We start from the raw sequence: 15,237 nt of genomic DNA on the forward strand, positions 1-15,237 counted from the left end.
AGACAGTTCCACTGCATTTTTTCTCTCTCCATTGTTCCCCTCTAATCAGGCACTGGGACACCTGGTGGGTGTAATTAATTATCAGGCAGAACAGAAAATCTGCAGGCTGCGGACCTCGTAGGGTGAGATTTAAGTACCCCTAGTCTAGCCACATAGAACTTTCAGATGCTGCTGGTGAGAAGGGAGCATTCATTCAAGCAGGGCCGATTCAGGCTTAGGAAATATATACATGCCTTTCCTTATGCAGGTCCGTAATGGGCTTTGTAGGCGTGGTTCTCTTGCGCGTGCTGAATATATTTAATTCAACCACTGAAAACACTCCCACTTGCTGGCCAACAGATTTTCTCGTGGAGTTTTCATTCAATAGGGTTTACAGCACATTTATCTAAAGCCATCCCTTTTAATCTGGTGTAGATTTAATTAGAATTTTCTCGACAGACTCTGAATACTGTATATGGCGAGAACGGTTCAGAATATTAGGGATCAATGAAAGAAAGCCATGTAAATACATGCATATTCATCTCCTTGTCAGCACAAATTGTTTGATTTCAAAATACCCTGATCTTGTATATTATTTAAGGTTAAGAAAGTCTTTCTGAATAATAAAAACACAGGTTTGGAGAGCCTTTACGCACAAAATATATTGGTGAATCAAAAATACAGTGGTTTCATTCATGCTGAAAGTTGCCATGTTCAATTGTTCAATGCATGACATATTGGATGGTGAAAAAGTGTACAATTGTGGTTGAATAGTAGTCCTAGAAATCTACCCTGATAATCCTCACTAATCATGGGACTGTGATGACAACGGTCCGGCCATCGTGAACCTTGTGCCAGGCTCCAGGTTTAAACTGCTAGGTATGGTCTGCGTTCCATAATGTTTCAAATAGGCTACATGTCCCAAATTATTGCACAACTTGGAATACGTTAGCCTAATATGATCCACTGTTACTAGCAATCCTCAGGAACAACCACAAGAACATGACAGAGGTAAGAAATGTAAACTAACGATGTAATGGAATGATGCAAAATGTAAGGAAACTAACACTAAAGTGACACTTATAAATCATGCATCCAAGCTGAAAACCAGTCTTGTGGTTTTGTGTATACTATAAATATTGTCCCTATGTGTGCATAATAAACATATCCTCTGTGCACCCTTAATGTACATGAATAAACGCAGTAAAAAGGCTTCCAAAAGGGTTCTTAGTGGAGGGATAGGGTTCTACTAAGAACCGCTTTCATCTGAAGAACCCTTTTTGGAAGACAACGGTTATTTGTAAGGTAAATAGTTCTACCTAGAACCCTTTTCATCCTAAGAACCGTTTTTGGAAGAAAGGGTTCTTTGATTATTCTATGGAAGGAAAGAAGGATTCTTTGGAAGGCTAGAAGGGTTCTACATGAAACCCAACTGAATCTGAATAAGCTTTTTTATGGATTTTTTTTTCTTTCTTTTAAATATTGCCTGAGCATTAGTATTAATATCAGTGTTTAAACTTTAACATCAGGAGTTTGAGTTATCTGAGAAGTTTAAAAAGACAGGTGTGAGAATGTTTTAACATTTACATTTACATTTACGTCATTTAGCAGACGCTCTTATCCAGAGCGACTTACATGAGCAATTAGGGTTAAGTGCCTTGCTCAAGGGCACATCGACAGATTTTTCACCTAGCCTGTACCTACTATGTTGGAATATGTGTGCATGTGATTTGCGCAATGATTCCCTTAACCAGTTTACATATAAAGTACTTACATAGTTGATATCTTTGCCATGATTTCTGTCCTTTAAAGTAGTATTTTGTGTGATTTTATTGAGCAGAGAGTAGGAGAATAGAATGGAGTGTGAGTGAACCAGCAGTGTATGGTACACAGCAAATTGGCCAATTTTACCTAGTGTTGATTTTTCAGTGTAACATTTCTAGGGTTGATTCAGGAGTTAAATTAACTTAAACCTCAGTGGTGTAAAATAACATCATTGTTGTGTTAATGACCAGAGTTGAGTGTGATTGTGTCATTTTTGCTCTGTGTAGAGTAAATCACTCAAAACCACGCCCCTCATTATCATATTTCCCACCATGCTCTATTGCTGGTTGACTTTTAGAATTGTTTGTTTTAATATCTGTGTTTTTGCATGTACATTCATAGTCACTTTACCTCTACCCACATGTACATATTAGCTAAATTACCTCGACTAACCTGTGCCCCCGCACATTGACTCTGTACCGGTACCCCCTGTATATAGCCTCCCTACTGTTATTACACATTGACTCTGTACCGGTACTTCCTGTATATAGCCTCCCTACTGTTATTTCACATTGACTCTGTACCGGTACTTCCTGTATATAGCCTCCCTACTGTTATTACACATTGACTCTGTACCGGTACTCCCTGTATATAGCCTCCCTACTGTTATTTCACATTGACTCTGTATCGGTACCCCCTGTATATAGCCTCCCTACTGTTATTTCACATTGACTCTGTACCGGTACCCCCTGTATATAGCCTCGCTACTGTTATTTTACTGCTGCTCTTTAATTAATTTTAAATATTATATTTTTCTTATTTTTTTTACTTAACACTTATTTTTCTTAAAACTGCATTGTTGGTTAAGGGCTTGTAAGTAAGCGTTTCACTATAAGGTCTACACCTGTTGTATTCGGCGCATGTGACAAATAACATTTGATTTGATTTGATATGGAACGGGGTGACTCTCACGAACACAAATTTCACAGGACTCGTCTGAAGGTAACCCGGTACCAGATTAAAAAATGAATGGAAGTATGGAGGTCGTTTTGTGCCAACAAGTGCATTCGGAAAGTATTCAGACCCCTTCCCTTTTTCCACATTTTGTTACTTTACAGCCTTATTCTAAAATGGAATAAATAAAACAATTTCCTCATCAATCTACACACAATACCCCATAATAACAAAGCGAGAACAAGTTTTAATGTATTAAATATATAACAACAACAAAAACCTTATTTACTTAAGTATTCAGACCCTTTGCTATGAGACTAGAAATTGAGCTCAGGTGCATCCTGTTTCCGTTGATCATCCTTAAGATGTTACTATAACTTGATTGGAGTCCACCTGTGGTAAATTCAATTGATTGGGCATGATTTGGAAAGGCACACACCTGTCTATATATGGTCCCACAGTTGACAGTGCATGTCAGAGCAAAAACCAAGCCATGAGGTCGAAGGAATTGTCCGTAGAGCTCCGAGACAGGATTGTGTCGAGGCACAGATCTGGGGAAGGGTAACAAAACATTTCTGCAGCATTGAAGGTCCCCAAGAACACAGTGGCCTCCATCATTCTTAAATGGAAGAAGCTTGGAACACCAAGACTCATCCTAGAGCTGGCCACCCGGCCAAACTGAGCAATCGGGGGAGAAGTGCCTTGGTCAGAGAGGTGACCAAGAACCCGATGTTCACTCTGACAGAGCTCCAGAGTTCCTCTGTGGAGATGGGAGAACCTTCCAGAAGGACAACCATTTCTGCAGCACTCCACCAATCAGGCCTTTATGGTAGAGTGGCCAGACGGAAGCCACTCCTCAGTAAAAGGCACATGACAGCCCACTTGGAGTTTGCCAAAAGGCACCTAAAGGACTCTCAGACCATGAGAAACAAGATTCTCTGGTCTGATGAAAGCAAGATTGAACTCTTTGGCCTGAATGCCAAGCATCACGTCTGGAGGAAACCTGGCACCATCCCTACGGTGAAGCATGGTGGGGGCAGCATCATGCTGTGGGGATGTTTTTCAGCGGCAGGGACTGGATGACTAGTCAGGATCGAGGGATAGATTAACTGAGCAAAGTACAAAGAGATCCTTGATAAAAACCTGCTCCAGAGCGCTCAGGACCTCAGACTGGGGCGAAGGTTCACCTTCCAACAGGACAAAGACCCTAAGCACACAGCCAAGACACCGCAGGAGTTGCTTCGGGACAAGTCTCTGAATGTCCTTGAGTGGCCCAGCCAGAGCCCGGACTTGAACCAGATCAAACATCTCTGGAGAGACCTAAAAATAGCTGTGCAGAGACACTCCCCATCCAACCTGGCAGAGCTTGAGAGGATCTGCAGAGAAGAATGGGAGAAACTCCCCAAATACAGGTGTGCCAAGCTTGTAGCATCATACTCAAGAAGACTCTAGGCTGTAATTGCTGCCTATGGTGCTTTAACAAAGTACTGAGTAAAGGGTCTGAATACTTATGTAAATGTGATATTTACGGTTTTGCGAACATTTCTAAAAACCTGTTTTTGCTTTGTCAGTATTGGGTATTGTGTGTAGATTGATGAGGGAAAAAAAACTATTTAACCAATTTTAGAATAAGGCTGTAACCTAACAAAATGTGGAAAAAGTCAAGGGGTCTGAATACTTTCCGAATGCACTATAGATATAGAACAGACACTTCAAAACCCTATTCCTTATGACACATTTTTGGACTGTCTGTTTTGCCATTTATGAACGTGTTATTGTCAGACTGGGGTGATGTGTATGTGGTGGTGAAGTCAGGCACAGGACACAGAGGATCAAGATGACTACTTTACTTCAAGTAAACACGCACAAAACAAAGGTCTCCACAACACTGGAGGAGTAAACACGCGCTGTGCGTAAAAGGCGAACTAGAATAGCCGAACATCAAACAGGACAAAATGACAATAACACACAAAGGCCAAACGTAACTTATATGTTACACAATCAACACAAAATAAGTAACAGGTGTACAAACTAGACAACACAAGACAAACACCGAAACTATCGATCGGCAGTAGCTAGTACTCCGGGGACGACGAACGCCGAAGCCTGCCCGAGCAAGGAGGAGGAGCAGCCTCGGCGGAATCCGTGACAGTTATTCAATGGGTTTCTATGGGCTTTTGTAGTAAAGGCCAAATTCAATATTTTATCAAATAATACAAAATAAAATAAAAAGTTGGGATACCTGCAGGGTAAAATTCAATATCAAATAGCTAAATGATCCATTTTAAGACCATCTTAAAACAATTATATATGTTAGCAATTTCAAAGCATTAGACTTTTAGAGGTTAAAAGTAATTATTGTTGGATATCCTCATTCTGTCTGGATTCCAACAGGAATTACACATCACTTTGCAAGTCAGCATAATGTGACTTGCAGGCCTGATGTGGCCTGTAAACCAGGAGTTTCCCAACACCACTGTGTTAGGGTAGAACTAGGCCCTCAAAGAAAGGCCTTATGATATATGTAATGTATTGTCATAAAAGTTTAATTTAAAGGCTGATAAGGCTGTTGTGACTGTTCATAGAGGGTTCTAGGAAGAACCCTTAAAAGATAAAAGGGTTCTCGGTAGAAGCCTTCATAGAGTGTTCTTGGTAGAACCATTTATATAGGGTTATAGGTAGAACCATTTACAGGGGGTTCTATGAAGAATCCTACATAGAGGGTTTTATGTAGAACTCTCAGCAAAGGGTTCTACCTAACACCCAAAAGGATTCCCCTATGGGGACAAACCAGAAGAACCCTATATGGTTCTACCTAGCATCTTAACTAGAACTGCTGACGCCGGTTTGGTTCACCTGTCATGGCGTGCCTTTTTTTCCTGTTATGTTATGTACAGTATGTTATTTTCCTTCTGGGCGTGTTAGAGGTGCTGCAATCATGTAGAAGCTTGTCATGAAGAAGTTACAATAGTTTGTAATTCAATGCCTGAAAACAATAAAAAAACAAAAAAAATGTGCCTTGATAAAGAATGTCAGTGCCTTACAATAACAGACAGATGACTAGATAGTAGTAGTTGATGAATAGAGGCTATTGATTTCATGCAGGTATTGTGTGTTAAGACATGCATTTGTCCTAAATGAAAAGAAAACCAACAAACTGCTCTTGCCAGTATAAATGTTCCAAACATTGCTTAGGGTGCAAGATCGCACAGTGTCAGGATCACATTCAAAGAAATACCTTTGTGTGGTACGGGGCCAGAATAGACATTCTAGACAATGAGAAAACTTTTGGCCTTGGTTCTTGTTGCTCAGGGTGGTATTCGTTAGGGTACACCGTAGCAAAACGTTATGCAACAGAAAAAGAAAACTATTATATTTCTCGTTGGACAAGTTCAGGTAGTCCGTCCCTGTTGTAGTTCTTTTTTTGTGTGTCTGTTTCAGTAGTCCGTCCCTGTTGTAGTTCTTTTTTGTGTGTCTGTTTCAGTAGTCCGTCCCTGTTGTAGTTCTTTTTTTTGTGTCTGTTTCAGTAGTCCGTCCCTGTTGTAGTTCTTTTTTTTGTGTCTGTTTCAGTAGTCCGTCCCTGTTGTAGTTCTTTTTTTTGTGTCTGTTTCAGTAGTCCGTCCCTGTTTCAGTCAGTTTTTATGCCTGTTCAGGTAGCCAGTCCCTGTTTCAGTCAGTTTTTTCTCTCCAATTTGGTACCTAATTAATATGACCCAGGTTGTCACCAAGTTTCCATCAGAGAAGGGTTTTAGAAAACATTTCCTTTTCTGCGGCCCAAATGGCACCCTATTTGCTATGGGCCCTGGACAATAGTATTGTACTGTATAGGGGAAATGGTGCCATCTAGGATATAGACCTTGACTCAGCTAATTCTCTCTAGCACCCAGGAGGGCAATTCCACATATTTGGCTTATCTTACATAAACAGACAGACAGATACTGTAGAAAGTAGGCAATTGATATCATGCAGGTATTGTGCTAAGATATGCATTTGTCCCAAACACTGATCCCAAACACTAATCCCACACAAAACACACAACGTCAAACACTGATCCCACACAAAACACACAACGCCAAACACTGATCCGACACGAAACACACAATGCCAAACACTGATCCTACACAAAACACAAAACACACAACGTCAAACACTGATCCCACACAAAACACACAACGTCAAACACTGATCCCACACAAAACACACAATGTCAAACACTGATCCCACACAAAACACAAAACACACAACGCCAAACACTGATCCTACACAAAACACACGTCAAACACTGATCCCACACAAAACACACAACGCCAAACACTGATCCTACACAAAACACAGAACGTCAAACACTGATCCTACACAAAACACAAACATAAAACACTGATCCTACACGAAACACACAACGCCAAACACTGATCCTACACAAAACATACAACGTCAAACACTGATTCTACACAAAACACATAACGTCAAACACTGATCCCACACAAAACATACAACGTCAAACACTGATCCTACATGAAACACACAACGTCAAACAATGATCCCACACAAAACACACAACGTCAAACACTGATCCCACACAAAACACACAACGTCAAACACTGATCCTACACAAAACACACAACGTCAAACACTGATCCCAAAAAAAACACACAACGTCAAACACTGATCCCACACAAAACACACAACGCCAAACACTGATCCTACACAAAACACACGTCAAACACTGATCCTACACAAAACACACAACATCCAACACTGATCCTACACAAAACACAAACATAAAACACTGATCCTACACGAAACACACAATGCCAAACACTGATCCTACACGAAACATACAATGTCAAACACTGATTCTACACAAAACACATAACGTCAAACACTGATCCTACACGAAACACACAACGTCAAACACTGATCCCACAAAAAACACACAACATCAAACACTGATCCCACACAAAACACACAACGCCAAACACTGATCCCACACAAAACACACAACGTCAAACACTGATCCGACACAAAACACACAACGTCAAACTCTGATCCCACACAAAACACACAACGCCAAACACTGATCCCACACAAAACACACAACATCAAACACTGATCCCACACAAAACACACAACGCCAAACACTGATCCTACACGAAACACGAAACACACAACGTCAAACACTGATCCCACACAAAACACACAACGTCAAACACTGATCCCACACAAAACACATAACGTCAAACACTGATCCTACACAAAACACACAACGTCAAACACTGATCCCAAAAAAAACACACAACGTCAAACACTGATCCCACACAAAACACACAACGCCAAACACTGATCCTACACAAAACACACGTCAAACACTGATTCTACACAAAACACATAACGTCAAACACTGATCCCACACAAAACATACAACGTCAAACACTGATCCTACATGAAACACACAACGTCAAACAATGATCCCACACAAAACACACAACGTCAAACACTGATCCCACACAAAACACACAACGTCAAACACTGATCCTACACAAAACACACAACGTCAAACACTGATCCCAAAAAAAACACACAACGTCAAACACTGATCCCACACAAAACACACAACGCCAAACACTGATCCTACACAAAACACACGTCAAACACTGATCCTACACAAAACACACAACATCAAACACTGATCCTACACAAAACACAAACATAAAACACTGATCCTACACGAAACACACAATGCCAAACACTGATCCTACACGAAACATACAATGTCAAACACTGATTCTACACAAAACACATAACGTCAAACACTGATCCTACACGAAACACACAACGTCAAACACTGATCCCACAAAAAACACACAACATCAAACACTGATCCCACACAAAACACACAACGCCAAACACTGATCCCACACAAAACACACAACGTCAAACACTGATCCGACACAAAACACACAACGTCAAACTCTGATCCCACACAAAACACACAACGCCAAACACTGATCCCACACAAAACACACAACATCAAACACTGATCCCACACAAAACACACAACGCCAAACACTGATCCTACACGAAACACGAAACACACAACGTCAAACACTGATCCCACACAAAACACACAACGTCAAACACTGATCCCACACAAAACACACAATGCTAAACACTGATCCTACACAAAACACACAACGTTAAACACTGATCCCACACAAAACACACAATGCCAAACACTGATCATACACAAAACACACAACGTCAAACACTGATCCTACACCAAACACACAACGTCAAACACTGATCCCACACAAAACACACAACTTCAAACACTGATCCCACACAAAACGCACAACGTCAAACACTGATCCTACACCAAACACACAACGTCAAACACTGATCCCACACAAAACACACAACTTCAAACACTGATCCCACACAAAACGCACAACGTCAAACACTGATCCCACACAAAACACACAACGTCATTTAAGAACACAAAATTCTTCAAAGAAAAAAGAAAGCCTGCACACAGTCCTCGCCAGTATCACTTTGTTTATTTAAGCTTATGTTTCAGGCTCTTCTTCAGACAACACAATTTAAGAACACATAATTCCAATGACCCAACAATTCCTAGATATGGTATTTTTTGTTCCTATGGGTGTACAACAAAAAAAGAGCAGAGGGTCATATTCCAGTGAAACACAGTGTCTTTTTATGTAGTTTTTTTCGGGCCCCTTTCATTCATAGTTGTACATTGCACATTATTAAAAATAGCACTTGAAAAAGGCAAGCACCCTGCCAGGAATCAAATGGAAATCCTCTGGTAATAGCAGTATTATGCAACTTTTTAATTTCAGGAAGATTAGTGGTGTTCGGCTTTGCGGTAATATGTGTGCGTGCGTGCGTGCTTGTGTGCGTGTGTGCGTCTGTGAGTGTGTCTGTGAGTGCGTGTGTGAGTGCGTGTGTGTGTGTGCTTGTGAGTGCGTGTGTGTGTGTGTGTGTGTGTGTGTGTGTGTGTGAGAGGGCTCTCTATAGTACTACACTACTTAAAGTGAAAAGGTTTCTGTTGAGGGCTTGCAGTTTGTTATAGCCTAAAATACAGGCTGAATATTTATCTGGTTCACTAGTGTTTCACAGTGTAGAATATTTGACAGAGGAGTGAAACAATAATTGAAAAGGAGTCATATTCAGTGTGTGTAGGTGTGTGTGAGACGTGCACACACACACACAATCAACTTGGAGCCATGATACTGGACAGGATTTATGATACTGCATTCTGTCCACATGAATGGAGAATAGATAGAGATGCTGGAGGCTGAAATGTCTCAGAAACAACCTCATTCCCCTCCTCCCCCAAGCCTCTCCCCTCCACTCCTCTCCTCCTCTCCCCCTCCCCCAACGTTTCTCCCCTCCTCCCCTCTCCTCTCCTCCCCTTCCCCTCCTCTCCTCCTCCCCTCCTCCTCTCCTCCTCTCCCCCTCCCTTCTCCCACCCTCCTCTCCTCCTCCCCTCCTCCTCCTATCCTCCCCTCCTCCTCTCCTCTCCTCTCCTCCTCTCCCCTGCCCCTCCTCCCCTTCTCCCCTCCTCTCCTCCTCCCCTCCTCCCCCATCCTCTCCTCCTCCCCTCCTCCTCCCCTCCTCCTCTCCTCTCCTCTCCTCCTCTCCTCCCACCCTCCTCCTCCCCTCCCCTCCTCCTCCCCTCCTCCTCCCCTCCTCTCCTCTTCTCCTCCTCCCCTCCTCCTCTCCTCTCCTCCTCTCCTCCCACCCTCCTCCTCCTCTCCTCCTCTCCTCCTCTCCTCCTCCCCTCTTCCTCATCTCCTCCTATCCTAATAAGGAAACCAGACAAACAAGATAAAGATAGAAAAGAGAAAGGGCAAGAAAAAGGTCAGAAATGCTTTAATTGGTTTAGTTGGTTATGACACAGTTGGTTATGACACAGTTGCTTATGAGACAGTTGGTATGACACAGTTGGTTATGACAGAGTTGGTTATGAGACAGTTGGTTATGACACAGTTGGTTATGACACAGTTGGTTGTGACACAGTTGGTGTTGACACATTTGGTTATTAGACAGTTGGTTGTGACACAGTTGGTTATGACACAGTTGGTTATGACACAGTTGGTTATGACACAGTTGGTTATTAGACAGTTGGTTGTGACACAGTTGGTTATGACACAGTTGGTTATGACACAGTTTGTTTTGACACAGTTGGTTATGACACAGTTGGTTATGACACAGTTGGTTATGACACAGTTGGTTGTGTCACAGTTGGTTATGGCACAGTTGATTGTGACACAGTTGGTTGTGACACAGTTGGTTGTGTCACAGTTGGTTATGGCACAGTTGATTGTGACACAGTTGGTTGTGACACAGTTGGTTATGACAAAGTTGGTTGTGACACAGTTGGTTATGAGACAAAGATCTAATAATAATATGGAATGTATCCACTGTGATACCATCCTATTTCAAGTTTATGTTTCTTCACTTTGAGTCAATCCACTCATCTCTATAGTCTATGACTGTGATATGTGATTGTCTCACATAGTTATCTTAAGATGAATGCACTAACTGTAAGTTGCTCTGGATAAGAGTATCTGCTAAATGACTAAAATATAAAGTGTAGATGGTGTTTTCTTACATTGGATAAAAGTAGAGACTACAGTTGAGGAACAGTGGGAAAGTAATTCTGCTTTGGAAATTGATAAACTTGTATCCCCAGTTTTGAGAAAATGGCCCTTGAATGTTTTGGTACACCTAGTGGAGAGCTCTTCTTTGTCTACAGCCATTCAGCATCGTTCACACCCTCTTAAGCCTTAGCCACACCCATCTCTTTAAGGATTCACATGTGAGGCCATGTGCTAAACAGAGTGAGTAGTTTAGTAAACAACAAAAGATTTCAAGACTAAAAGTGGTGAAAGTAGTAGCCTACAATAAGGAAAAACTCCAGGTAAAAATACACTTTATCTAGTTCTTGGCCTATATCCTAATCTGACTTTGGTGCAGGTCATGTTGTTCTTCACATTACTGTCTCTGGTAAACACACACTATATCAAATCAAATCTAAGTTTATATGTCACATGCACAGGTGTAAACGGTACAGGGAAATGGTTACTTACATAGCAGCAATATCAAAAACAGAAAGTGTCCAGATAAAAATATTTTATAAATATTTTATAATTATTTGATGACGCTTAGCCGACACACTTACCCGACACAAATTGATGGGTCATGTGAAGGACATGCTATAACCCCCCCCCCCAACATTTGTAGTTGGTAAAGTATACAGTATGTACTTTTTTTTACTTCTGTTGTATACATATTACAGATTACTTCGGCCAGTAGGCCAAAAAATGATTCGAAAATTTGGTAAATTGGGTTGTCGGCCCTGTTACCCCTTTCAGTATGTCAGTAAATCCTATGCTTTACAAACATTCCCTAAAACGAAAAAATATTTGTTTTGTTTTTGAAGATGATGTTGTTGTTTCTAAATACTGTTCTCCCAAAGGCTATTCAGGTCTGTAGTTTGGCAAGCAGGTATATCCTACAGTATTTTTCACTCTTTGCCTAATTCAATCAACACCCCTTGTCTTCATCGGCCAACTAACCTTTATGAACACCGACTGACAGACTTACCTGGTGCCGATGTGGCATCCAGTGGTAAGAGCCGCTGACTCTGGCACACATACTGTATATGCCAGAGTCGGCATGGGGTTCAAATCCCACCCACTGCCCTTTGACTCAATCTCCTCCTACCTCTACCGTGGTCCTCTGTAGCTCAGTTGGTAGAGCATGGCGCTTGTAACGCCAGGGTAGTGGGTTCGATCCCCGGGACCACCCATACACAAAAAATTTATGCACGCATGACTGTAAGTCGCTTTGGATAAAAGCGTCTGCTAAATGGCATATTATTATTATTATTACTGTCCTATCTGTTCAATAAAAGCACAAACAATATGAAAGGAGTTGCCCACTCTTTAAAACCCCCCAGAAGATATGGTTTAAAATGAGCCCTCTTGGACAGATACATAATAACAAAATTAGCTATTTTTACTTTCAGAGGATAAGAAAATAATATAGGAGAACTGAACAAACAATGGCTTCTTTTGTTAGGATACACTGAAACAGAACGCAAGGCTGCATGACTGGGTTTGAAACAATGTTCTCAAGTTAGCATTTTCCCTCTCCCACAAGAAGCGGATAATACTAGCCTGCTGCCAGAGAGAGAGAGAGAGAGAGAGAGAGAGAGAGAGAGAGAGAGAGAGAGAGAGAGACAGAGACAGAGACAGAGACAGAGAGAGAGAGAGAGACAGAGAGAGAGACAGAGACAGAGACAGAGACAGAGACAGAGACAGAGACAGAGACAGAGAGAGAGACAGAGACAGAGACAGAGACAGAGACAGAGACAGAGACAGAGACAGAGACAGAGAGAGAGAGAGACAGAGACAGAGACAGAGACAGAGACAGAGACAGAGACAGAGACAGAGACAGAGACAGAGACAGAGACAGAGAGAGAGACAGAGAGAGAGACAGAGAGAGAGAGAGAGAGAGAGAGAGAGAGACAGAGACAGAGAGAGGCGTGTGTTTGCTCTGAGTGAACAGAACTTTCATTGAAGATCAGAGTCAAATATCAGACAGACAGAACATCCTGGTATTTTAGCTCCCACCTCGTTTTCTGTCAGCACAGGAAAGATCACGTTGCAGTTTTCTGACTGTTGGGTGAAACACCCAGATATCCCTCTTCACCCTCCACACTGCCTGTGTCCCAAATGGCGCCCTATTCCCTACATAGTGCACTACCCTATGGGAAAAAAGATAGGTTGTGCTGCTATCTTCATTGATCTGGTGAAAGCATTTGACACTTTAGACCATTCCATTCTTGTGGGTCGACTAAACAGTATTGGTGTCTCTGAGCAGTCTCTGGCCTGGTTTGCTAATGACCTGTCTCATAGAGTGCAATGTGTTAAATTTCAACATCTGCTGTCTCAGCCCCTGCCTGTCGCTCAAACCTAGGACCCATGCGCTTCTCAATTTACATCAACAACATAGCTCAGGCAGTTGGAAGCTCTCTCATCCACTTCTATGCAAATTTTTACAGTCTGTGTTGAACATTCTACAGGAAAGCTTTCTTAGCTTCCAGCAGGCTTTCTCTGCCCTAACCTTGTTCTTAACACCTCTAAAACAAAGGTAATGTGGTTTGGTAGGAAGAATGTTGTCGTCGTCGTCGTCAAGCCCCCCCCGCCTGTGCAATCACTAGCTGTGGGGGTTTAGAGCTTGAGCTAGTCACCTCAAATAATTGGGAGTATGGCTAGACAGAACTTTGCCCTTCGCTAATCACATAACCAAGCTGCAGGCCAAGGTTCAATCTAGACTAGGTTTTATTTACTGCAATCACTCCTCCTTTACCTCAGCTTCCAAACTAACCTTGATTCAGATGTCCATCCTACCCATGTTAGATTACAAAGACGTAATTTACAGATCAGTAGGTAAGGGTGCACTTGAGCGGCTAGATGTTCTGTACCATTCGGCCATCAGATTTGCCACCAAAGCTCCTTTTAGAACGCATCACTGTGCTTTGTATTCCTCTGTAAACAGGCCTTCTCTTTATAAGAGACGCAAAACCCACTGGTCGATGCTCATCTACAAATCCCTATTAGGCCTCACTCCCCCTTACCTGAGATACCAACTCTTATCCTCTACACACAGCACCCGTTCTGCCAGTCACATTCTGTTAAAGGTCCCCAAAGCAAACATTCCTGGACCACACCTTTTTTCAGTTTGCTGCAGCTAGCGACTGGAACGATCTACAAAAATCCCTTAAACTAGAAAATGTTGTCTCTTTCCCAGCTTTCAGGGACTCGGACTTGGACATTTTCTCTGAGTTGTAGCTGTTATTCGAACCAAAAACTGTTGTTCATATTGTTTGGTGTCTGCCCATTCAAGTTTAACATTGTTGTCATATATTCCCCACCAGGTTCCCTTGAATAGTTCCTCAAATAGATTGACACCTTGATAAACTCATTTCCTGATGATGTCTCACCACTCATCGTACTGGGCGACTTTAACCTCCCGACGCCGGAATTCAATTAATTTCTTTCCACCTCTTTCTTTCCACTCCTTTCCTCTTTTGACCTCACCTTTCCCAGTCACCTCCCACTCACAAGGCAGGCAATACGCTTGACCACATCTTCACTAGAGGCTGTTCACTTACTAATATCACTGCAACTCCCCTCCATATCTCGGATCACTACTTTGTTTCCTTTTCTCTCCAACTCTCCTCCAACCCTACCCACTCAGCCCCTATCCAGATGGTCATGCATCACCGCAATCTTCGCTCTCTCTCTCCCGCTACGCTCTCATCTTCTATCCTATCCTTTCTTCTTTCTACTAAATCCTTCTCACTCCTGTCTCCTGACGCTGCCTCTTCGACTCTATTCCCTTCCCTTTCTGCATCCTTTGACTCTCACTGTTTCCTTTCCTCCTGGCCGGCCCAACCTTCCCCTTACTGTGTGCTAACAGAACAGGGCTACAAGCAGCTGAATG

This window comes from Coregonus lavaretus (genome assembly GCF_964263955.1).
Source record: "Coregonus lavaretus genome assembly, chromosome: 8".
In the NCBI taxonomy this organism is placed as follows: Eukaryota; Metazoa; Chordata; class Actinopteri; order Salmoniformes; family Salmonidae; genus Coregonus; species Coregonus lavaretus.